Source organism: Pleurodeles waltl, chromosome 1_1, assembly GCF_031143425.1.
Source record: "Pleurodeles waltl isolate 20211129_DDA chromosome 1_1, aPleWal1.hap1.20221129, whole genome shotgun sequence".
Classification (NCBI taxonomy): domain Eukaryota; kingdom Metazoa; phylum Chordata; class Amphibia; order Caudata; family Salamandridae; genus Pleurodeles; species Pleurodeles waltl.
Window position 1 is genome coordinate 698184833 of NC_090436.1, and position 24745 is coordinate 698209577.

The window sequence follows — 24745 nt, forward strand, 5'->3', positions numbered from 1 at the left end:
ATTTCACAAATAGGTACCCTGGGATAGGGAGGAGATGACAAGCACCAGTATATCAACCATTGCCAGACCTTCAAACAATGGAAGAACTTTACAACATCAAACAGTTCCGTCTCAACAGGCAAATTATTGTGAATGTATGGCATCAATCAAACATAACTACCACCCATTGTTAACGTCATTGCAGTCTTACACTTCCTGGCCCCAGAGCCCTTCCAATATACAGTGGCCATATCTGGTGGCATGTCCCTACCCATGTTCAGTGGTATGTTAAGAGACATGTTATAAGCAATGATGAAACACATTGACAGCTATATCATGTTCCCCAGAAGTGAGGATTTAGCCAATGTGAAGGCTGACTTCTATGGTTTTGGTCGACTCCCACATGTGGTGGGAGCCATTAATGGCACCCATATTGCATTTGTGCCACTGCAGGCCAGTGAATAAGTTTATAGCAACAGGAAGCACTTCCATTCTATCAACGTTCAAGTTGTTTGCCTGTTAGATCTCTATATCTCAAATGCCTGTGCCCTTTTTACATGTTCAGACCATGATTCTTTTGTAATACGAAATAGCACCATACCCCAGCTGATGTCACAGCTACAACCAGAGGGGGCCTGGTCGGTTGGTAAGTCCCATCTGTTCAGATTTTGTGTGTCCAATGTCAGATACTACAGTCATGAAGTGAGTGACTCATTCGGCACTTATGTCTCAATCCAAAACAGGAGACTCAGCATATCCCAACCGTCCTTGGTTGTTGACACTGCTGAGGAACCCAACTATGTCAGGGGATGTCTGCTTCAATAAGTCCAATGGAACATGTAAGGAATAGCCCTTACATCCCAGAAGAGGGGGAGCCTGTGGTGCTACCTGGTGAGAATCCTGAAATTCCAAATGAAGATGATAGTAATAAAGTGGAAAGAGCTGACTTGTGACAAGATCTCAACAGCTTCTTCTCATGAGTGTTAGTACACTATATAGGGGGTCATTCCAACCCTGGCAGTCGGTGTTAATGCGGCGGCCAACCCGCCAACAGGCAGGCGGTAAAAATGGAATTCTGACCCTGGCGGAAACTGCCAACAGAGACCGCCACTTTAACACTTTAACACTCCGACCGCCACGGCGGGACAAACAAACAGCGCGGCAGTCACCGCCAACAGACAGGCGGGAGACAATGTACCGCCCAACCTATCACAACCCTCCAATCCGCCACCTTTTCCGGGGCGGTAGCCCCGCCGATAAAAACACGGCAGAAACAGACATTACGAACGGAAAACGCTCACCTCTACACACTCCACGAGGAATCTGGACAGCATGGAACCCGAACTACACATCCTACCAGCTATTGTCTTCCTGCTCCTCTACCAGGAGCACGAACGCCGGCGCAGAAGACAACGGTGAGTACTGCACCTATGACACAGGGGAGGCAAAAAATTACGGGGACACACATACGCGACACACGCACCCTCCCCCTCACCCACAACTACATACACATCAATGCAGAGCAACAACTCAGAGTGACACCCCCAACCCCCCCGGAAGAATGCAAAGACAAAATAAAATGACCATGAAATTTGAAGTATATTGTACTGCTAAGTTAAAAAATATATCAAACATCTATAACTATATATACATATGTAAATTGTCCTGTCCAAATTGGGTATCAGTCATTGTTCGTGGGCCAATGGGCCTAAATACATGGGCAAAGCCCACACAGGATACCCGACTCCAATGGAGAGAACACTGCAGGGGCATCAGATAGCAAAACTACAGGCACCTCAGGGGGAAGGGAAGGGGGGGCACCTCAGCCAGATGAGTCCACGATGCCAGATCCACGAGGGGCCTCCATGGCCACTGTTCAATCCTGGGGAGTGCAAAGCCACAGTCTCACAAGTCTCTACAGTAGGTGGATTGCCCACTGTGCCATCCTGGGGAGTGCAAAGCCACAGTCTCACAAGTCTCTACAGTGGGTGGATTGCCCACTGTGCCATCCTGGGGAGTGCAAAGCCACAGTCTCACAAGTCTCTATAGTGGGTGGATTGCCCACTGTGCCATCCTGGGGAGTGCAAAGCCACAGTCTCACAAGTGGATTACAGACTCCACTGGTTCTGGAGGAGGCATGGTGCCCAGAGTGCTTCGTGCAGCCCTCCTGACACAGATGCGGGCCTGCCCCTTCTGCCAATGGGCCAGCGGTGCTTGAGACGGCGGTGCCCAGCGGAGCGGTGCTTGAGATGAAGGGCCCAGCGGAGCGGTGCAGAGACGGCGGTGCCCAGCGGAGCAGTGCTTGAGTTGAACGGCCCAGCGGAGCGGTGCAGAGACGGCGGTGCCCAGCGGAGCGGTGCTTGAGATGAAGGGCCCAGCGGAGCGGTGCAGAGACGGCGGTGCCCAGCGGAGCGGTGCTTGAGATGAAGGGCCCAGCGGAGCGGTGCAGAGACGGCGGTGCCCAGCGGAGCGGTGCTTGAGTTGAAGGGCCCAGCGGAGCGGTGCAGAGACGGCGGTGCCCAGCGGAGCGGTGCTTGAGTTGAAGGGCCCAGCGGAATGGTTCCTGACTTGAAGGGCCCTGTTCAGCGGTTCTTGAGACGGCGGTGCCCTGTTCAGCGGTTCTTGACTTGAAGGGCCCTGTTCAGCGGTGCTTGACTTGAAGGGCCCTGTTCAGCGGTGCTTGACTTGAAGGGCCCTGTTCAGCGGTGCTTGGCTTGAAGGGCCCTGTTCAGCGGTTCTTGAGACGGCCGTGCCCTGTTCAGCGGTTCTTGACTTGAAGGGCCCTGTTCAGCGGTTCTTGACTTGAAGGGCCCTGTTCAGTGGTGCTTGACTTGAAGGGCCCTGTTCAGCGGTGCTTGGCTTGAAGGGCCCTGTTCAGCGGTGCTTGACATGTGTGTCCAGGTCACCAGATCCGGCCATTACATGGATTTCACTCACCACCTGACATGTGGCTGCCGGGCCCTTCGTGCACATCTGTCTTCTCGCTTGTGGGGCCCTCCTGTGCTGCTGTCCCGGGCCCGTGGGTGTCCTCCTGCTCACCTGGAATGGGGCTGGTGGGGCCCTCCTGGGCAGCTCGCCTGCTGCCGGACTTGTCGGGCGTGCTGCCCTTGCCACCCTTCCCTGCTAATCTGTGGCCCTTTCCTCCCTTTGGCGGTGTGCCAGGTGGCACCCCACTCCCTGACGGTGCCAGGGTAGTGCTTTGGGAGCCTGCTGTCTTTGGCCTCTCGCGCCGGGCACTGGCTTTTTTGGCTTTTTTTTCAGGGGGTGGGCTGGCCGTCTCTTTACTCCTAGCCGAAGTAGCTGGCCTTGAAGGTGGTGGACTCCAAAATCCTTGGACTATTGTCTTTGTAGGTCCAGGTTTTGTGGTGGCTGAGGTGCTGATTGGAGTCTTATTAGATGGAGGGGGTGGGTCAGTTGTTGGAAAGAGGTCAAGGTTGGAAAGGAAAATCAATTTAGAAAGACAGGGACGGGTAGTTGTAGTGGGTATGGGAGTGGAGGAAGAGGATGTGGTTGTAGGAGAGTGAATTCTGGTGTCTTTGGGTGCAGGTGCTTGTGCTGGAGGCTGTCGTGAGGTGGATGGCTGTTGGGTGGGTGACTGCCTGCGTTTGTGTGGTTTGGAAGAGGGGGTGACAGACACACTGGGAGAGGACACAGGGGACGTGTAAATGGTAGTGGGGGTGGTGACTTCACGTGTGCGGAGTGTTCTGGTGGGTGTGCTGGTGATGGACGTAGTGGCTGAAGATGTTGTGCATGCAAGTGTGAGTGGAGACGTCACAGGGAAGGAGGAGGGAGACGAGGAGGAGGGGGACACAGAGGAGCCAGTGGCTGTTGGCATGTCTGCATGTGGATGTTGCTTGGGTGAATGCTTGTGTGATGTGTGGTGCTTATGTCTGGATCAGCTTCCCTTGGGTGTTGAGATGTGTGCAGGCTGGTCTGTAGGTGTGTCTTGGATAGGCAGAGGTACAGGGGAGTGGGACTGGGTTGAGGAAGTTGGAGGAGGGAGGCAGGAGACAGGGACAATGGCTGCCGTCAGTGCTGAGGCCAGAGCGTTGAACGATCGCTGATGGGCAGCCTGACCCGAATGAATGCCCTCCAGGTATGCATTACTCCGGTGCACCTCCCTTTCTACACCCTGGATGGCATTCAAAAGGGTAGACTGCCCAACAATGAGCGTCCTCAGGAGGTCAATGACCTCCTCACTGAGGGCAGCAGGGGTAACTCGGGCAGGGCCTGAGGTGCCCGGGGAGAAGGAGATGCCCACCTTCCTGGGTGAGCGGGCACGGGGCGAAGGCTGAGGGGCTGCTGGGAGGACGGAGCTGGTGCGCTGGGTGGCGGCTGTACCTGTTGTTGCGGTGGGGATGGATGTTGCCGCCACCACAAGGGAGCTCCCCTCCGAGGACGTGTCTGTGTCGCTGGTGTCACCACTTGTCCCCGCTGTGGAGCTCCCCCTCGCCCTCCGTCTCACTGGTGAAATCCGAGTCAGTTGCATGTCCCTCCATGGCCATGTGAGATGCAGCTCCCTCGTGCTCCGATGCCACTTCTCCTCCGCCTGATGATGCTAATGCACACAAGAACAGGAAGACCACCAAAAAAGGGGGGGGGTTGGAGAAACAAAGACATGTTGAGTGCATCCATTGGAGACACCGTTGGCGGAGAGGACAGACACACAAGCCCCCTGCACTACACTGCGCACTTGGGGTACACTACTCAATCCGTGGGACATGACCTACAAGCCTATGGACGACAACTCCACACATAGGTGACACAGGGCCATGAATAGCTGTACTAGGCAACCTACAGAGGTGGGGTGCGGGGCACAGGGCCATGCCTAACGGAGGGGCCTAGCCTACAGAAATCGCCCTGGCCTAGGGATACCCACAGCCAGCCTCCCCCACCCAGACACCTCCAATGTGCGCAAAATCAGCAGAATGTGCTTGTACTCACCCCCTTGTGTCTGCTGTGATGTCCTCACGCGCCCATCCAAATCGGGGAAGGCCACCGCCAGGATCCGGGACATCAGGGGGGTCAAGGTACGACTGGCACCCCTCCTACGTTGGGAGGCCATCCCCAGCAGAGTCTCCGCGGTCTTCCTGCTCTCGCGGCGGATGTCCTCCCACCTCTTACGGCAGTGGGTGGCCCGTCTGTTGTGGACCCCCAGGGCGATGGCACGCCAAATGTCGATTTTCTGATGGGCGCTGACCTATGTGACATGTACAGGGGGAGAAAATAAAAAATCATCACCTTCTGCATGCTCGATGTGAGTGACCCCCCATCCCCACCCTTGCCATGTGGCACATGCTCTCATCTGTCGTTTCATGCATGCCTCATTCGCTCCCCTCCCCACCATCTTTCATTCACCCCACTCAACCCAGGCATTGGCCACAAAGCATGGTCCCAGTGTACTTACCTGTTGGTCTGGAGGACCGTAGAGTAGCGCATACTGGGGGAGGACCCCATCCACGAGTTTCTCCAATTCTTCAGAAGTTAAGGCAGGGGCCCTTTCCCCAGTCGCAGCAGCCATTGTCTCTTCCAGACCGAGGTCACAGCAGCACTTGCAGTATAGGTCCTCTCCTGTGGATGATCAGGTATCGAGTGATTAAGCAGATAGAAAATGGCGGTCACGCCCGCGGCGGTGCGTACCGCGGCGGGGCGTACCGCGACCGCCGGCGCACATCGTCATTGGCTCCTGAAACCCATAGGGTTCAATGTTAACCAATGCGGCTTTGCGCCGCTGTCTTCGACCGCCTACCGCCACGGTGTGCCACGCCAGCGCTTTGACCTCACATCCCACTGTCGCACTTCACAGGTCAGGCAGCCGCCATTTCAAGGGCCCCCATATCTTAATTTCTACTGTGTCACACATGCCTAGGCCTTGCATCAACACTCATACAAGCCATTCAATGCATTGGGAATCGTGTACTGTGCAAGCTGTGGGAACGTACCTGTGGGTTGATTGACTTTGTGTTCAATGTTGTCCTTCCTAGGCACCGTCCGCTGGGACTTGCGAGGAGATGGAGGAATCTTCCCGTGTACAGACCGCTGGTGGACCTGTCGACAATGGAAGAAAGACATGTCATACTGACATACAGACTTGACCGAGCCACTATACAGGAACTGTGTGCCCAGCTGGAGCCAGACCTGATGTCACCCATCCACCAACCCACAGGGATCCCCCCTCTAGTGCAGGTTCTGTCAGTACTCAATTTTTTGGCAAGTGGGTCATTTCAAACAACAGTGGCCATTTCATCAGGGATGTCTCAGCCTATGTTTTCCAAGGTGTTGTCCAGAGTGTTGTCTGCCCTGCTGAAATACATGCGGAGCTACATTGTTTTCCCTGAGGTGGGCGATTTGGCTACAGTGAAGGGTGATTTCTATGCGCTTGGACATATTCCCAACATCATTGGTGCAATTGATGGGACACATGTTGCTTTGGTCCCCCCCAGCACGAGTGAACAGGTGTACAGGAACAGAAAAAGTTATCATTCCTTGAATGTCCAGGTGGTCTGTTTGGCTGACCAGTACATCTCCCATGTAAATGCCAAGTTCCCTGGGTCAGTGCATGACACCTACATCATGCGAAATAGCAGCATCCCTTACGTGATAGAACTACTTCAGAGACACCATGTGTGGCTAATTGGTGACTCTGGTTACCCCAACCTGTCATGGCTACTGACCCCAGTGAGGAATCCCAGGACAAGGACAGAGGAACGGTACAATGAGGCCCATGGGCGTACTAGGAGGGTGATCGAGCGGACCTTCGGCCTCCTGAAGGCCAGGTTTAGGTGCCTCCATATGACAGGTGGATCCCTAATGTACTCACCAAAGAAGGTGTGCCATATCATTGTGGCCTGCTGTATGCTTCACAACCTGGCTTTGCGACACCAGGTGCCTTTCCTGCAGGAGGATGGTCCAGATGGTGGTGTTGTGGCAGCTGTGGAGCCTGCGGAGAGTGAAGAGGAGGAAGACGAAGAGGACGACCCAGACAACAGGGACACAGTAATACAGCAGTATTTTCAATGACATACAGGTAAGAATCCACACCGGCATTTTACATTTACTTAAAGTCTCCTGCCTCTCTACTGTCTGAGTTTCCCCCCAGTGTATGTTAACTGAGTTGTGACTTTCCCTTCCAATTTCAGAGATGTGGGCCCCACTCCGTGACCTCTGCTTTGTTTCCCCATGGACTACAGCTGTGTGACAGTGGTATGTTGTCATCACAATGTAACTGGACATTTTGGCACGGTTCTGTGTAATACATTTGTTCAAAAATACAGGCAGACTCCAGATTATTTTTGTGCAATAAGTGTGTTCATTAAAGTGCTCATTTTTGGGTAATGGTTGCAATTCGGTGATGGGTGATGGTGGAGGAATGTCAATGGCAGAGTCCAGATTTTCAGTCTCACAGGTGCATTGTCCATATGCCTGTGGAAGGTGGAGCAGGGGCAGTTTAAGGTTGGACAGGGTGACAATGTGGGACAGTGGGATGACAATCAGGGGGTATCCTTTCCTGGCGGGGGTCTTGGCATCCTACTCTGTCTTCTTCCTAGATCTCAGGCCCAGCTTGCGGGGTGGTTCTCCTTCTGCAGGGGGTGGGGTTCTGGTGGCCTGTTGTTCTTGTGTCGGGCCTCCTGTCCACCAGCACCAGCGGAGGTGGTAGCCTGTTCTTGGTCCATGCTAGTGACAGGGGCCCTTTGTGGTGCCACATGGTCCCGCAATGTGCTGACAATCTGATTGAGAGCCACAACGATGGTGCCCATTGCGGAACTGATGTTTCTGAGTTCTTCCCTGAACCCCATAAACTGTTCCTCCTGCAGTACCTGGATCTCCTGGAACCTGGCCAGGACCGTCGCCATCGTCTCCTGGGAGTGGTGGTATGCTCCCATGATGGAGGACAGAACCTCGTGGAGAGTGGGTTCCCTGGGCCTGTCCCCCCCCTGTCGCACAGTAGCCCTCTCAGTTCCCCTGTTTCCCTGGGCCTCTGTCCCCTGGACCGTGTGCCCACTACCACTGCCCCCAGGTCCCTGTTGTTGTTGGGGTGGTGGGTTAACCTGGGTGCCCTGTAGTGGTGGACACACCGCTGATTGACGTGTCCTGGAGACAGAGGCATGGGCCCGCTGGGTGGGTGCTGTGCTGGTGTTCCCAGAGGGGGGTAGGTCTGCTGTGGCCTGTGGTGTCTGAGGGGAACCGACTGTCCCGAGGTCCCCGATGGGCCGGGCTGGTCATCTGGGTCCAGGGAGACAAAGCTGCTGTCATCACTGAGGGCCTCTTCTGGGGGTGGAATGGACATTTCTGGACCCTCCTGGACGGTGTCGTGGCGTTTGGGTCCTGCAGGGGTATAAGAGTATGGTTATTGCTTCTGTGTGTGCCATAGTGTGCAATGGGTGGGTGCCCGTGTACCCCAGTGCTGGCATTCCCTTGTGGGGGCTGTTGTGACGGTGGTTTGGGGGGGATGGGTATGTGCAGTGGGCATGCTTAGGTGATGGGTGTCCATGGTTTGTGGTCGCATGCAGGGCTTGGTGTTGGGATGGGTGGGTTGTGATGGTGAGACATTAGCAAGGAGGATGTGTGATGGGGGTGGAGGGGAGAGTGGGGGTATGATTTGGCAAGCCGGTGGGTGGGGGGGATGAAGTAGTTGAGATTAGACTTAACAGAGTCCATTCCTCTGCCTACTCCTGCGAGGCCCTCAGGATGCAGGATCGCCAAGACCTGTTCCTCCCATGTTGTAAATTCTGGGGGTTGAGGTGGGGGTCCGCCGCCAGTCTTCTGCACCGCGATGTTGTGTCTAGATACCATGGAACGCACCTTCCCCCGTAGGTCGTTCCACCGCTTCCTGATGTCGTCCCGATTTCGTGGATGCTGACCCACAGCGTTGACCCTGTCCACTATTCTTTGCCATAGCTCCATCTTCCTGGCAATGGTGGTGTGCTGCACCTGCGTCCCGAAGAGCTGGGGCTCTACCCGAACTATTTCCTCCACCATGACCCTGAGTTCAGCGTCTGAAAACCTGGGGTGTCCTTGGGGTGCCATGGGGTGGTGTGGATGAGGTGTGGGGTGGTGTTTGTGGTGATGAGTGTGGTGAGTGTGGTGGTGTGTGGTGTTTTGTGCGTGGATGTTGTGTGGGTGATGGTGTTATGTGCCTGTGAATGCTCTGCACTAGCTGGTGGTATCTCTCTCTGGCCTTAGTCAATAAATGGTGCTCGTAGGGGTTTGTGGGTGATGTGGGTGTGTGTTTTACATTGTGTTGGGTGTGTGGGAGTGGTGTTTGTATGTGTATCAGGTGTGTGTATTTCAAAATGTCCAATGTGGCAGTGTTTTGGAGCTGTGTGTGTATTTTGACAGCGACGGTGTGTACCGCCAATGGAATACCGCGGTTGAAAGACCGCCGCGTGGATTCGTGGGTCGGAATGGAATGGGCGTATTTCTGTTGACATGACGGTGGAGGTTTGGTCATTGCCATTTTTTCGCTGGCCGTTGCTGTGGCGGACTTTTGTGGATGGCGGGTTTTTGGCGGTTTGCCTGTTGCGGGTCAGAATGACTGTGGCGGTTTCCAGCGCCCGCGGCGGTGTTATGGCGGTCTTCTGACCGGCGGTAAGCGCCTTTTACCGCCGAGGTCAGAATGACCCCCCTAGTGTATGAAAATGACTTGTACTATGCAGAGAGTTCAAGCAACCCCACTTTGGTATCCAGAGGTAAAAAGCAGACCACCTAATGCTCTGTTTTTGTCATAGTGTGGGCGAGCAGTTAGGCTAACCGAGGAGATGTGCTAAGGATTAGTTGTACTCACAGTATCAATAAATGAAGATACACACTCAGAGGAATAACTCAGAATAACTCGAGACCAAGTTAGAAACATACTGCAGATTTTTATGATTTTTTAAGACCAAGATCATCAATTCTACTGTAAGTACTTTTTTTGTTATGATTTTTCAAAGTGTAGAAAATGTTCTGTTTGTGTGTGTAATTACGCACTATAGGAATCAATGGGAAAAACTTTTAAAAAACATATAAAATCAGGCAATGTTTTTACAAGTGTTACCTTTAGTTTTTAGGTCAAGAATGTGGAGATGTCCGATAGTCTTGCTGGAGAAGTTTGGGCGGTTCCCGGTTTGATTGGGAGCGGTGGCTGAAGGTCTTGGAGCTGGCGTACAAAGGAGACGGAGGACACTTGGAAACACACTGCACGGAGGGACTTAGAGGCTAGTCCACCAGATCCCCTTTGGAGGGGTAGATTGCAAAGGCTTCGGGACCACAATGTCATACCTGGTTTGTGGGAAAAAGGGCCAGGGAGGCCAGGTGCAGTGCAGACAGGTCAGCCAGGTGTTGTGTGTCTAGGTGTCCTCGTGGTCAGGGGCAGGCAGCTTTGAGGGTGGATTGCAGATCCTAAATACTGCATTTAGGGGGTACCTGGTAGGGGCCAAAGGACCACCTACATTAGAGTGGCTACACCCACTAAATCACCACTTCCTGTGGGAAGGGGACATACCCTGACCCTGATTGGGTATGTTTCCTACCATCCAAGATGGATTGTAGGAAAATGTAATGGAGTGATCACATCGCCTGGCCGACCTGAGAGGTGGTATGGGCTGAGAGTGGCCACTTCCCCTATGCCTGCTAAGTTTCCTAATGGTTTTCCCATCTAAAGTTGGGATAAAACCATTGGCCTGCTTTCTGCTGCTAGCAGCATAGGCAGGTGTCAGCTTTCATAAGTGGTAAGCTTCTAAAGCTGACTGCTGGTGCAAGGTGCCTACCTAGGGGAGGAGGTGTGACACCTCCGCCGAGGTAAGGCTTTGTCTTCTGGCTCCTGAGAGCAAAGTCTCTCTCCCCCAGAGTCTAGAATCGTGCCTGGTAGTGGCAGGTTGGTTGAGACCAGTCAGCAAGCATGCCAGGACTGTTAGGGTTTGCAGAGGGCATCTCTAAGGTGCCCTCTGGGTACATTTTATAATAAATCCCACACTGGCATCAGGGTGAATTTATTATTCTGAGTTGTTTGATACCAAACAACCCAGGGTTCAGAGAGGCCATCATGTAGCTGGGGAACTCATAGTGACCACTGTCCAGTACCTGCATTTGCTATGGCTTCCATCTACACTTACTATGTCTAGGAATTGACAAAGACACAGTATGGGCATATTTTCTTAAGCAAATATGCCCTCGCATGCACTATAGTGCACCCTGCCTTTGGGCTGTAAGACATACCAGAGGGGTGACTTACCTATATTGCATGCAATGTTAGTGGACAAAGCACTCATTGTGGGTGCCATGTCCAGTTTGCAGCTTTGGATACACCTTGTCAGGTACTTTGAATGGCAGTTTGCATGAGGCTGGTGTGGGGCCTTTCAGAGTGGCACAATTGGTGCTGCAGCTCTGAGGGGCCCTCTTCACTACCCAGGCCTTTGGTACCAGCAGTATCATTTACTAGGGACTGACAAGAGTGGCTGTAGTGCCAGTCACAGTACTGTTTTGGGGAAGCGATCTGGCCCTGGAAACCTGTTTAGCAAGGGTCCAGGGCACTAACAGTTCAAAACCACATCATGTTCCAGGCAAAAAGTAGGGGGCTAACTATGTCAAAGAGGCACTTTCCCACAGAAACAGTGCAGTGGCATTGGCCTTCGCTCTCTTAGGGAGCCGAGGGAGCTGAGGCCAATGCCGATGCACACAGCACCCTTGGAATGTGCACTGTCTGCCACAACATGGTCGTGGGCAATGCAAGGGCCTCTGCACTGCTTTTCTGACAGCTTTGTCATGGCAGGGACCCAGCCATGAAAAGGCTGGGGGAAAGGGAAGTCGTGATCTGCACAGCCATGCCAAACTCTGCACCACCGTGACTGACCACAACTTTGACCGCCGCCAAACTGTCATGATCCCTGATCCCAGTCGGTGTGGCAGTCTCGTGGCCATCTGACTGCCAGGATTGTAATCCAGTGGTCGGACCACCAGGATTGAGGCAGTCTGACGGCCACCACTAGTTTGGCGGTTTGTGGACCTCCAAACTCTCAATTATGACCTATGAAGTCGGGAGGACTTTTTGATATTGAAACAATTACAGGCACCATTCCAACTTATGCCATTTGATCGGCCTCGGTAGCTGTCATGTTAGGTCCAACAATACACATTAATAGTCTTAATACTCTGAGTATTGAATGTTGCTCAAGTCAATGGATGACACTGTGGCAAAAGTTGAGCTGTGAGCATGCAGGACATTGCAGCTTGGCAACAGTTTTTGTGTTGTAACTAACCAGACTCCATTTGCCCAGGTATTCCTGTCAAACCTTCAGGATGCAGGATGGACAAGACCTTCTCTTCCCAGGGAAACTGTTGTAATTGGGCACTGGAAGGACCACCGTTAGTCTTGTTGGCCTCCATCTGTTGTCTGGGGGCCAGGTAATGCACCTTGCCCCTTAGGTCATTCTGCCTCTTCCTAACATCTGCCTTTGTGTGCAGGGTGGTACCTACAGAATTCACTCTGTTGATGATCAGTTGACACAGTTCCATTTTCCTACTGAGAGGAGTGTGCTGGACTTGTGGTCCTAACAATTGTGACTCTACCCTTATGATTTCATCCACCATGACTCTCAACTATTCCTCTAAAAACTAAAGAGTTTTGAGACATGACATGGTGTGGAACTAAAGTATGTGACAGGGAATTACCTACAAAAGGAAAGTGATGTGGGGAGTAAATGGAGAAAAGTGTGTGAAAGGAGTTTTAGGGATAGTGAAAAAAGGAGTGCCTTATCTCCCTGTCAGTAATCAACCCTTGGTTGAAGTGGAGATGCAAAGGTTCATGGTCTGTGAAGGGGTGTGTTTTATAGTGTGCTTTGCAGGTGTGTCCACTGGGTCCATGACTGTCAGCTGTGCTGTTTTTGAATTCATCTGATGAGCTTTTACCTGTTGCTTCGCTGAAGTCGTACCATTGCAGTCAGGTGATGTTGGCTAACCACAGCCTGAAGACCGCAACATTGACTGTATGTTGGTAATAGGCTCGGATGTAGGCCGTGGCACTGATGGGCAGCATTTTGGCTTAGTGGGCCCCGGTATTGCCTGTCTACATCGTAATATGGCGGTGTGGGAGCTGCAGGCTTTGCAGTCATTTTGGGACCGCCAACATGGCGGTCCAACATGGCAGTCCAACCTCTGAACTTGTAATCAGGCCCTAAGTGTAAGTATTCATCTGACACGAAATCCATCATGTGTAGGGAAACAGATAGTAATAGTTATGGTGCTAGGTATAATTAATTTGACTCCCAGTGGTTGTCAGTCTGTGTGGGGCTGTAATAAAAGATTTCAAAAACACGCCTCAGATTCCACAACAAGGACTCACATAGTGAAAGGACACATGTTCCCCCTCTACCACAGGCAAAAGAAACCAGGAAATGGCTCCAAAGTGGGTCAAGCTATACAGTCACATCCCCCCAGAAGGCCACACAAAGGCCAGAATGGCATTGAAAGTGCATTTCCAGAACAATGTGAAAGTAAACTAATGGGGAATTGGTGACCTGAACAGGGGTCACATCATCCAAACAGGTGAGTGTTGTAGCACGGAAGCCTCTCCAGGGTCAAGATTGTGAGTCCTGCACTCTGCCAGGTGAACAGTGCTGCATTCATTTAACAAGAGCTGCCAGTATGAGAATGTACTGTATTGTAGAGGGCATCATGGTATACCTCTCTCAGAGGCACCTGGCTTCCATAGAAATGCCCTGATGAAACAACGTTTGAGGTATGTGGTGCAGATGCTGAAATCCAAGTGTGATTACTAAATGGATACCCTTTCCAGTGGACCAACATCTGTAGATGATTTTTGAAGTAACAGGAATCACAAATTTCACTAATCGCATATTTAAGATGTCTGCCAACTAAAACTGCTGGAAACAATGTCAAACAATGAAAGGGAGCAGTAATGTAACATTTTAAATGAGAAACATGGAACCTGGGTCAAATCTTCCCGGAAGGTGTCAAACACAGACAAAAAGCTACAAGATTTATTTGTTTGATGATAGTGAATGGTATACAAATCATGGACAGGAATTAACAGCTATTTGTTTTGTAACAAAGAATTAAGAGCATAACCATATTTTGTCTACTAACTTGAAGGTAAGTGTTCCTTCTGTGAACACCAGCTTAAAATGTCATAGTCTGCTTGGGCAGACATACATTTTAAACTGTTGATTTCCTTTGATCAATCAGATTATCCAAAATAAATCTTTTCCCGCAGACTATAAAGATGAGGTTGGTGATGCTGAAAAGGAAAAACTAGGATGAAACACTTGGAGACAAAAGAAAGGTAAGACTGTAGGGGCAGAGTAAGTGGTATTAATACAAGTGAAGTCTGTTCAAGGCAAAAATTCAAACCAGTTATTCTGTGCACATTGTTAAAGCATCTTAAATGCGGTTAAGGGATGGGTGTAACTGGCATAATTCTCTCTAGTCTAATTATTCATAATTACTGCAACATTACTCATAATTATGCATAATTATGTTAGAAGCATAATGACCAGCATTTAGCTCAATTTTGCTTCGTGCAAAATGCACTCTTGTTTTTAAAATGGTCCCAAGGATGCAAATTGTGCTAAGAATATAGCACTAAATGATACAGGACACAAACAGCAGTAGCCAGAAGCAGCTTGCTGTCTCTTATTTTGATATTTCTGTGATCTTGCAGTAGGAGTTTTACCCCAGATTACTCTTAATTACTGAGGCTAGGTTAATTGCGTAGTTTTGCATCACAAGAGTGATGAGTAATCACTGAAATTACTCAGATTAATCCAGTGTATTTCAAATTTCACACAAGCCTAATGCTGTTCCAAATACTAATTAACAGTTAGGGCCTGTTTACGACCTTGGCAGGGGGTATTACTCTGTCATAAACATGACTGATATCATGTCCGCGTAATTAGAAGTTCCATAAGATATAATAGAATTTGTAATATGGAGGGCCGGATATCCATCAAGTTTCTAATGGAGTAATCCCCTCCGCCAAGGACATATTCAGGCCCTGAGTCTGTCTGTTGGTCTGGGGGTGAAAGCCAAAGGATAAGACTTGTTGAAGACCAGGAAATGCACAAGGTGAACTCCAAAAATGAAAAATATACTGAGAACCTCTTTCAGAAATGATGATGTGTGCTACTGGTAATCCACATAGATGATAAATATCTGTTACAAAATATCTTGTCATCATGATTTCATTTTTAATAGTATGAAAAGAGAGAAATTAGCTATTTTGGCAAAATGTCAGCAGTCAACATTATAACCTGGAATCCATCTGAGGGAGGTAGATCTACAATAATATCAGTGAATATAGTGAATAGGATATTCCAAGGCTGGGGTGAGATAAGAAAAGGCCCGGAGATACTAGAAGGTAGTAGCTATTCCTTCTGGACTAATGGGGAACGAACGGACAAACAGTTCCAATTCTCGGTTAGAAAATAGCCACAAAATACCATGAAGAACTAGTTTGAGTTTTGATTTGTCTCTGTGACCAGCAACTGCAGTATGATGACACATCTTTAAATCTTACTCCTATAAATCTTTGTATGAATAAGAATAGCTTCCTGACAAAAGTATAGATTATGAAGATAGGTGATACGTCTTGCATTGTAATTATTACAGGGTATCAGGTAACATTTTTGCATATGATTCTTTGACTTTTTATAAAAAAGACTAGACAACAGTAATGACTCAATTGGGTGGCAGGAGAAATGTTTCTGGGACTTTCTTCATATCGCAATGTCAGAGTAAGGTGTCAGATACAATATTGTGAGATGCAGGATTGTATGTTAGATAACAATCATATTGAGAAAAAGTGACCAAGGGAGCTTTTCAACTATTCTTGCACTATATAGTTTGAAGGTATTGTACATTTTGGTGATCCATCCTGATCTTGATTGGTTTAGAAGACTCATCAAGAGATATCTCCACTCAGTACATACATGATTTATAGTCAAATGTATAGTGCAGGAATATTCTAATGTCAAAACTATTAAGGACATAAACATAAAAGTTAATGATATTGGCCCTCATTATTACACTGGCAGTAAATGCTGCTTACCGCCACGTTGACAGCCGCCAACTTACCGCCACAGTGGCGGATATCCGTTCACCATATTATGACACACACACACCAATCAGACAGAATTCAGCCACATACACAAATCCGCCAGCCCAAAGGTCAGTGCAAAAGTGGCGGTCCCAAAACTCATACCGTTACGCCAACAAAACAACGCCCATCACATTATCACCCACGAATCACCATGGCGCACATTCAACAGCGGTAAACCATTGGCAGTACATACTGCCGCGTTCAGAATGGAAACCCGCATACAAAACAACACTACATTGGCCAATCCCAAAAACACACACCTGACAACCATACACACACCACACCCACAGCACTATAAAACACACACACACAATACCCACAACCCTTTACAAACCACAAATACTGCCAGGAGATTGACACGAACAGTACAGAGACAACTAGACACACACACCACATCCACCCATACACCCCTCACGCACTCCACATCACACATCCCACCAGATTACCCAACACACTCTCACCAACACACATCACACACCACCCATGGCACCACAAAGTCACCCCCGTTTTACTGAGGAGGTGTTAAGGGTCATGGTGGAGGAAATTGTCAGAGTAGAGCCACGGCTCTTTGGAGCACAGGTTCAGCAGATATCTATAGCAAGTAAGATGGAGCTATGGTGGAGAATCATGGATAGGGTCAATGTCATAGGACAGCACTCATGAACAAGTGACGACATCAGGAAGAGGTGGAACGACCTACACAGCATCAAGACACCAGCTCACCATACAGAGGACTGGCGGTGGACCCCTTCCTCCTCCCCCACAGCTCACAGCATGGGAAGAGCAGATACTGGCAATACTGCATCCTGAGGGACTCGCTGGAGTATCCGGAGGACTGGACACTGGTAAGTCAACGTTTACTACTTTTCACCCCATACCTGCATTCCATCACACCCCCTCACCCTCACTCCATCCCACACACTGCACCTACACATATGACTAACCCTAATGCTAATTCCGGCATGCCATACCAGTGCACGGACAGCCCTCCCAGCCGTGCATGGACACCAATCACTAAAGCATGCACAGCATAGGGAAAATAACAATCCCGCAATACATCACCATACACAAACAAAAGCTAGCAGGGCAACACCAACAATAGAGGGAAAGCTACAGAAGTACAAGTGTCATAGACTTGAAGTATAATACATCATTTACATACCCACAGGTACCCCAGCCAATGTCAGTGGAGAGGAGGTGCCATCACTATCCAGTCTCCCAACAGAAGAGGCCCCCAGTGATGACAGTAACTCTGGACTTCTGGATCTGGAAGACCTACCTGGCCCATCAGGGACCACTGGACAGCCAGTCACCCAAGCCCACTCACAGACCACCACAGAGCCTCCCCCATCGGGAACCAACACCACAGCACCCACCCAGCATACCCACACCTCTGTCCCCAGGACACGTCAATCAGCAGAGTGCCCACCTGTACTGGGACCCCAGGCCACACCTTGGGCCCAAGGCAATCAGGGACTCGGGGTTAGTGGCAGTGGGCACACCATTCAGGGGACAGAGGCACAGGCCAACAGGGACACTGGGAGGACTGCTGTGCCCCAGTGGGAGGACAGGACCAGGAACTGACTCTCCTGGAGGCACTCACCGAGATCCTGGGACCCTACCAACATTCCCAGGACACGATGGGCCAGATCCTTAACAACGTGCAGGAGAACAGGCGGCTGCAGGAGGAACAGTCTCATGGGATCAGGGAGGACTTGTAGGCATCAACACCACCCTGATCTCCTTAGCAGGGGTACTGGCAGACATAGCCAACATCATGAGGGAGGCAACAGCACAACATTGGGCCCCTACCACTAGCAAGTCATCTGAACAGCCCTCCACCTCCTCTAGTGGCCAGGAGGCCCCACCACAGAATCCACAGGTCGCCAGAATCCCCCTCTGCAGAAGGTGAACCACCCCACAAATGTTCCCTGCAACCCAGACAGAAGCCAGAGACAATTACCAAGACCACTGCCAGGAAATGAGACTCTCCTGATTGTCCCTCTTGTGTCCCACTCAATCACCTTGTCCACCTTGAACTGCCATTTCATCCCCTTCCTATGTCCCCTTGGACATTGCATCTGTGCTACAAATAGACAGGAACAATACCCTGGACTTTCCTCCATCATCACCCCATTCCACTGCACTTTACCCTCAATTTCTTAGCACTACAATAAACACCCTTGGACAAAACCTGAATACTAGTATTTAATGTATTGCAAATTTATAGTGATTGAAACAGCTACATCCATTGCAAGTTAACTTACATAGTGAGAGCATAGAATGTATGACCTGTTGCCGGCTGTTGTGATCACATCACAACATTGTTGTCATATCACCAACATCTGTAAAATGATAATCGATAGGTGACAGTAAGTATGGGAAACAAGTGGGTAATGACAGTATGCCACAGCCAAACAGAATTCAAGAATAGTCATAGAAATGTGAAGCTGCACTGTCTCACCTTTGTGTCTTTGGAAGTACCAATGGATCACTAATGTTCTATTGTCCACATCCTCATCCTCTGCCTCTTCATCCTCACTGTCCTCATGGTCCACTGCTACCACAGGGGAATCTCCAGTCTCCTCCTGCTGCAACAAAGGTACATGGCGTCTGAGGGCCAGGTTGTGCAACATGCAGCATGCCACTACTATCTGGCAGACCTTCTCGGGAGAGTAGCACAGGGATCCACTTGTCAGATGGAGACACATGAACCGGGCCTTCAGGAGGCCGAAAGTCCTCCCAATTATCCTTCTGGTTCACCCCTGTGCCTCATTATAACGTTCTTCAGCCCTTGTCCTGGCATTCCTCACAGGGGTCAGCAGCCATGATAGGTTTGGGTAGCCACAGTCACCTGCAAGTATTGAGGGACAACATTTACCCACACACTATCCTATTTGGCTAAAAGCAGAGGCATACACCAACATACACTGTGTGGGGCCCAAGGCTCACCTATAAGCCACACCCTGTGCCTCTGTAGTTGGGCCATCACATTTGGGATGCTGCTATTCCTCAGGACAAAGGCAACATGCACCAACCCTAGATATTTAGCATTGACGTGGGAGATTTACTGGTCCGCCAGGCACACCATCTGCACATTCATGGAGTAGAAACTCTTACGATTCTTGTACACCTGTTCATTCTTCTGGGGGGGACAAATGCAATATGTGTAGCGTCAATCGCCACAATAATATTGGGGATATGACCCATTGCATAAAATCCGGCCTTCACAGAGGCCAAATCTTCCACCTGGGGGAAAGCAATATGGTTGCACATGTGTTTTACCAGGGCAGACAAGACTCTTGCCAACAAGATTCAGAACACTGGCTGTGGCATTCGTGCTGCCGAGCCCACTGTCAGTTAGAAAGAACCAGTTTTCAGGTAATGGAGCACTTTCACAAGAGGTGGGATCCCAGTGGGATGACGGATAGCTGAGATCAGGTAAGGCTCCAACTGGGCACACAGCTCTGTGATTGTGTCCCTCTCCAGTCTATAGGTGAGTATATTGTGCCTGTCCTCCAGTGTAGCTAAGTCCACCAGGGGTCTGTACACGCAGTATGTCTCCATCTCCTATTCATCCGCAGCAGTAGGTATCTAAGGGACACAAGAGTGAGTAGACTGTCACAATTTGAACAACTATACCACAACAGCAGTCCACATCATACAATCATGTTTTGGGTAGTGTAAGTTAAAAGTATGTGCCGATTTATCCTGTGACACAGCAATTATCGATAGGCCTGTTCACCCCTCCCCCTGAGATGGTGACCGTCTGTCCTGTGTGGAGGGATAGGTGGATGTGATGTAATTCTGCTGACGTTGTGTGCCGTGGCGGTAGGAGGTTGTGGACCGCCGTGCAATTCCTCATTGTATAATATTGGGCCCTATGGGGTATAGTGGCCAGTGGGGATCTAAGCCGGCGGTGATGGTATACAGCTCCGCTGACTTGACCGCCATTTTCTATCTCAATCCTCACTTGTTTCCTGACCTTGCACAGGAGAAGACCTACACTGCATGTGCTGCTGTGACCTGTGTCGGGAACCTACCATGGCCTGTGTGACCGGGGAAAGGGTCCCAGCATTCACTTCTGAGGAGTTGGAACGACTGGTGGATGGAGTCCTACCCCAGCACGAAGTGCTGTATGGGCCTCCAGACCAACAGGTGAGTACACGGTGGGCACGATGCATGTGGCATGAATGCATGGAGATGTGTGTGTTAAGGCATCGTGTAAGGGTGGGTGGGGGCGGGGGGTTGTCTGTTGGTGGTGTACATGTTGTGAGCTGGCCTATGTGGGTGCCAATGGTGATGGGATTGGATATGGTGGGCCATGTGTGTGACAGGCTGGACTGTTTGTTTAATGGAGTTTTCCTGTATGTATTTCCTCTGCAGGTCAGTGCCCATTAAAAGAAGGGATTATGGGGTGCCATCACCAAGGACGTGCAGACCCTGGGGGTCTATGGAAGGTGGAGTACCCACTGTTGGAAACAGTGGGAGGACCTGAGACGCTGGGCATGGAAGACCGCAGAGACCCAGCTGGAGAAGGCCTCCCAGCAAGGAAGGAGTGCCCGTCGGACCCTGACCCCCCTGATGGCCTGCATACTGGTGGTGGCATACCCTGAGATCTATGGGCGCTTGAGGGAATCACAGCAGCCACAAGGGGGTAAGTACAGTGGGTATCATTATAACTTATGGCTGGTGGGGTGGTATCTGGGTGGTGGTTGTGTGTAAGTGGGTGCCCATAAGGCCAGGCCAGACATAGCATCGTAGGTCCTCTGAAGGGTAACGGTTGCATAGCAAATACAGGTAACCTTGCTTGTTGGTTTTTACTTCTAGGCAGGGCTGCGTGGGTCCAGGTGTGCTGCAGTTGGTGCGGTGTGCCCCTCCTTATGCCTTGGTGACTAGCCATTTCACTGGTAGGCAACGCATAGTGTGTAGACCTGTTCCCTGTGTATGAGGGTGCTGTGTACGCCAACGGTGGTGTTGGTGCAGTCATTGACCCAGTGTATCCTTTGTCTCTCTTTCCCCTTTCTTGTTTTGTCATCCTGTCCTTGTGTGCATTAGCATCATCTGGTGGAGGAGCAGAGGCACTGGTGGCAGAGGGAGCTGCATCCCACAGGACCCTGGAGGCAGAGTCCAACGACGCAGAAAGAAGGGGGAGGGGAGCACAACGGCAGAGACTGGAGGGGACAACACAGACTCTGATACCTCCTCCGATGGGAGCTCCCTGGTGGTGGTGTACACCTCTATGACCACCCCAGCTGGAAGTACAGCCTCCACCCCCATACCAGCACCGTCCTCCCAGTAGCCCATCAGCGAGTTGCCCGTGCCCACTCACCCAGGAGGGTGGGCAACTCCTTCGCCCCAGGCACCTCTGGCCCTGCCCCAGTGAGCTCAGCTGACCTGATTGAGGAGGCTATTGACCTCCTGACATCCATCTCTGTTGGACAGTCAACCATTGTGAATGCCATCCAGGGGCTGGCATCCCAGATTCAGCAATGTAATGTATTCCTGGAGAGCATTCATGGTGGTTTGGCAGCCCAACAGAGATCGATTCAGGCTCTGGCCTCCTCTCTAATAGGAGCCATTGTCCTTGTTTCTACTGTCCCCCTCCTACTACCACTTCCCAGTCCCATTCTCCTCAACCCCCACCCATCCCAAGCACACAGACAGACGAGCATGCGCACAAGGCAACACACAAGAGTGGCACAGGCAAACACAAGCACCACACTTCATCCCACAGGCACTCACACAAACAACATCCCATTGCAGACACGACAACATCCACAGCCTCCACTCTCTCCCAGTTACATCCACACTAACACCTGCATGCACTACATTTACTTTCACTTTCAGCATCACCACACCAAGCAGAACACACACCACACTGGCAGACACCTCCACAACATCTATGCACATGTCCCCTGTGTCCTCCTCCAGCGTGTCTGCCCCCCTAAACACCCAACAGCCATCCACCTCACAGCAACATACAGCCCATGCACTTGCACACAAGTCCAGCAGACATACACCTCAAACAACCACTCACTCATCCTCAACTTCCATTACTCCTCCCTCCTCCCGCCCCACCGTCCCTAAAAAACGTTTCCTTTCCCAATTTGACCTCTTCCCTACCCTTAGCCCTGTTCTGCACGTATGGGCAAGGTAGAGAGGACGCAGCCCAGCACCTCAGCCAAACAGTCCAGGAGGACAGTGGTAGCACTACCTACTCATGGTGATAAGGATACCTGACCTATGACACTGAAGGGGAAGGAGCCAGCACCACCAGGGATAAAAGGGAAGAGTCCTTCCTGCACCAGCTGTGAGGAAGGGGAAGGAGCCAGCACCTGCTGTGAAAAAGGGGAAGGAGCCTGCACCAGCTGTGAGGAAGGGGAAGGAGCCAGCACCAGCTGTGAGGAAGGGGAAGGATCCTGCACCACCATGCAGAGAGGGGAAGAGCCCATCCACCCCGCCAGGAAGGGTAAGGGATCCATGACCCATGAAAAGGAAGAGACAAGGCACTCTATGCCAGTGGAAGCGGTCAGGCTAACACCGCCACCACCACCACCAGCTGTCAGGGGGCCCCCACCACCAGCTGTGGATGTGCAGCCATCAGTGAGTGCAGGGGCTGCTCAGGAGCCTCCTTTAACAACCACCACCATGCAGCCATCAGTGAGTGCAGGGGCTGCCCAGGAGCCTCCTCCAACAACCACCACCATGCAGCCATGCAGGGGCTGGCCAGGAGCCTCCTCAAACAACCACCACCATGCAGCCATCACCGCCAGCAGGCGCCATGTAGTCCATCCGCAAGGGGCTACTGTGTGGGCTGCCCCCCTCCAGAACCAGTGGGAAAGACACCCACTTGAGAGACTGTGGCTTTCCACTCCCCAAGATAAAGCAATGGACATGTTGCCCCCTCCAGAACCAGTGGGAAAGGCACCCACTCCAGAGACTGTGGCTTTGCACTTCCAGGACAAAGCAATGGGCATGTTGCACCCTCCAGAACCAGTGGACTTGATCCCGCATCTGGCTGAGGTGCCCCGTAACCCCCTCTGAGGTGCCTGCCTATTTTCAAACTGATGCCTCTGCAGTGTACTATCCAGATGTGGTCAGGGCTCGAGTTGGGCCTTAGACTGTGCCCTGTGGCAATGTGGGCCCTTTGAACATTGGACTGGGCAGTGACCCTTTGTGTACATGTGTCCATATCTGTTTCATTGACAAATCGAATTATAAATTTTGATGTTGATCTGTTTGCAATAACTGTAGTCAATTCCTGTTGTCCTTGCATTATTCTGCCGTTTTTCGGGGACAAATTGAAAAGGAAGAGACAAGGCACTCTATGCCAGTGGAAGCGGTCAGGCTAACACCGCCACCACCACCACCAGCTGTCAGGGGGCCCCCACCACCAGCTGTGGATGTGCAGCCATCAGTGAGTGCAGGGGCTGCTCAGGAGCCTCCTTTAACAACCACCACCATGCAGCCATCAGTGAGTGCAGGGGCTGCCCAGGAGCCTCCTCCAACAACCACCACCATGCAGCCATGCAGGGGCTGGCCAGGAGCCTCCTCAAACAACCACCACCATGCAGCCATCACCGCCAGCAGGCGCCATGTAGTCCATCCGCAAGGGGCTACTGTGTGGGCTGCCCCCCTCCAGAACCAGTGGGAAAGACACCCACTTGAGAGACTGTGGCTTTCCACTCCCCAAGATAAAGCAATGGACATGTTGCCCCCTCCAGAACCAGTGGGAAAGGCACCCACTCCAGAGACTGTGGCTTTGCACTTCCAGGACAAAGCAATGGGCATGTTGCACCCTCCAGAACCAGTGGACTTGATCCCGCATCTGGCTGAGGTGCCCCGTAACCCCCTCTGAGGTGCCTGCCTATTTTCAAACTGATGCCTCTGCAGTGTACTATCCAGATGTGGTCAGGGCTCGAGTTGGGCCTTAGACTGTGCCCTGTGGCAATGTGGGCCCTTTGAACATTGGACTGGGCAGTGACCCTTTGTGTACATGTGTCCATATCTGTTTCATTGACAAATCGAATTATAAATTTTGATGTTGATCTGTTTGCAATAACTGTAGTCAATTCCTGTTGTCCTTGCATTATTCTGCCGTTTTTCGGGGACAAATTGTTTTTCTTGTGCAGCTGGTTGTGTGTATGGTGTGTGTGGTGAGTGTGTGTATGTCACTCTCGTTTCCCTCCCACCCTCCCTTGTGTGCTAGGCAGCTGTACTCACTGTCATCGCCTTCGTCGGCGTTGGTGTTCCAGGTGGAGCATAACGTAGAAGATCATATGGAAAACGTGCAGTTTGGGTTCCATTTGTCTCCAATGGTGAGTTCTTTCACTTCTGAGCTGTTTCTGGAAAAGGTGGCGGAGTGATGTGTCTTAATATGGTGGGCAGTACATTGTCTTCAGCCTGGCTGTTGTTTCCGCCGTGGGGGCTGGTGTGGTACATTGGCTGTCTATGGGAGTTATCACCACCATGGTCATAATTTGCCGGTACTTACCGCCAGCTTGTTGGAGGTATTATCGCCACTTTATCACCCACCGCCAGGGTCGTAATGAGGGCCATAGATTTTAATATAATTTTTAACATATTGATTACTAAAGTATCATCAAATATAATGTTGTTTTTGATGTCATATTTTTCAAATAGTTGTGAAATTTATTTAATGCATTTATT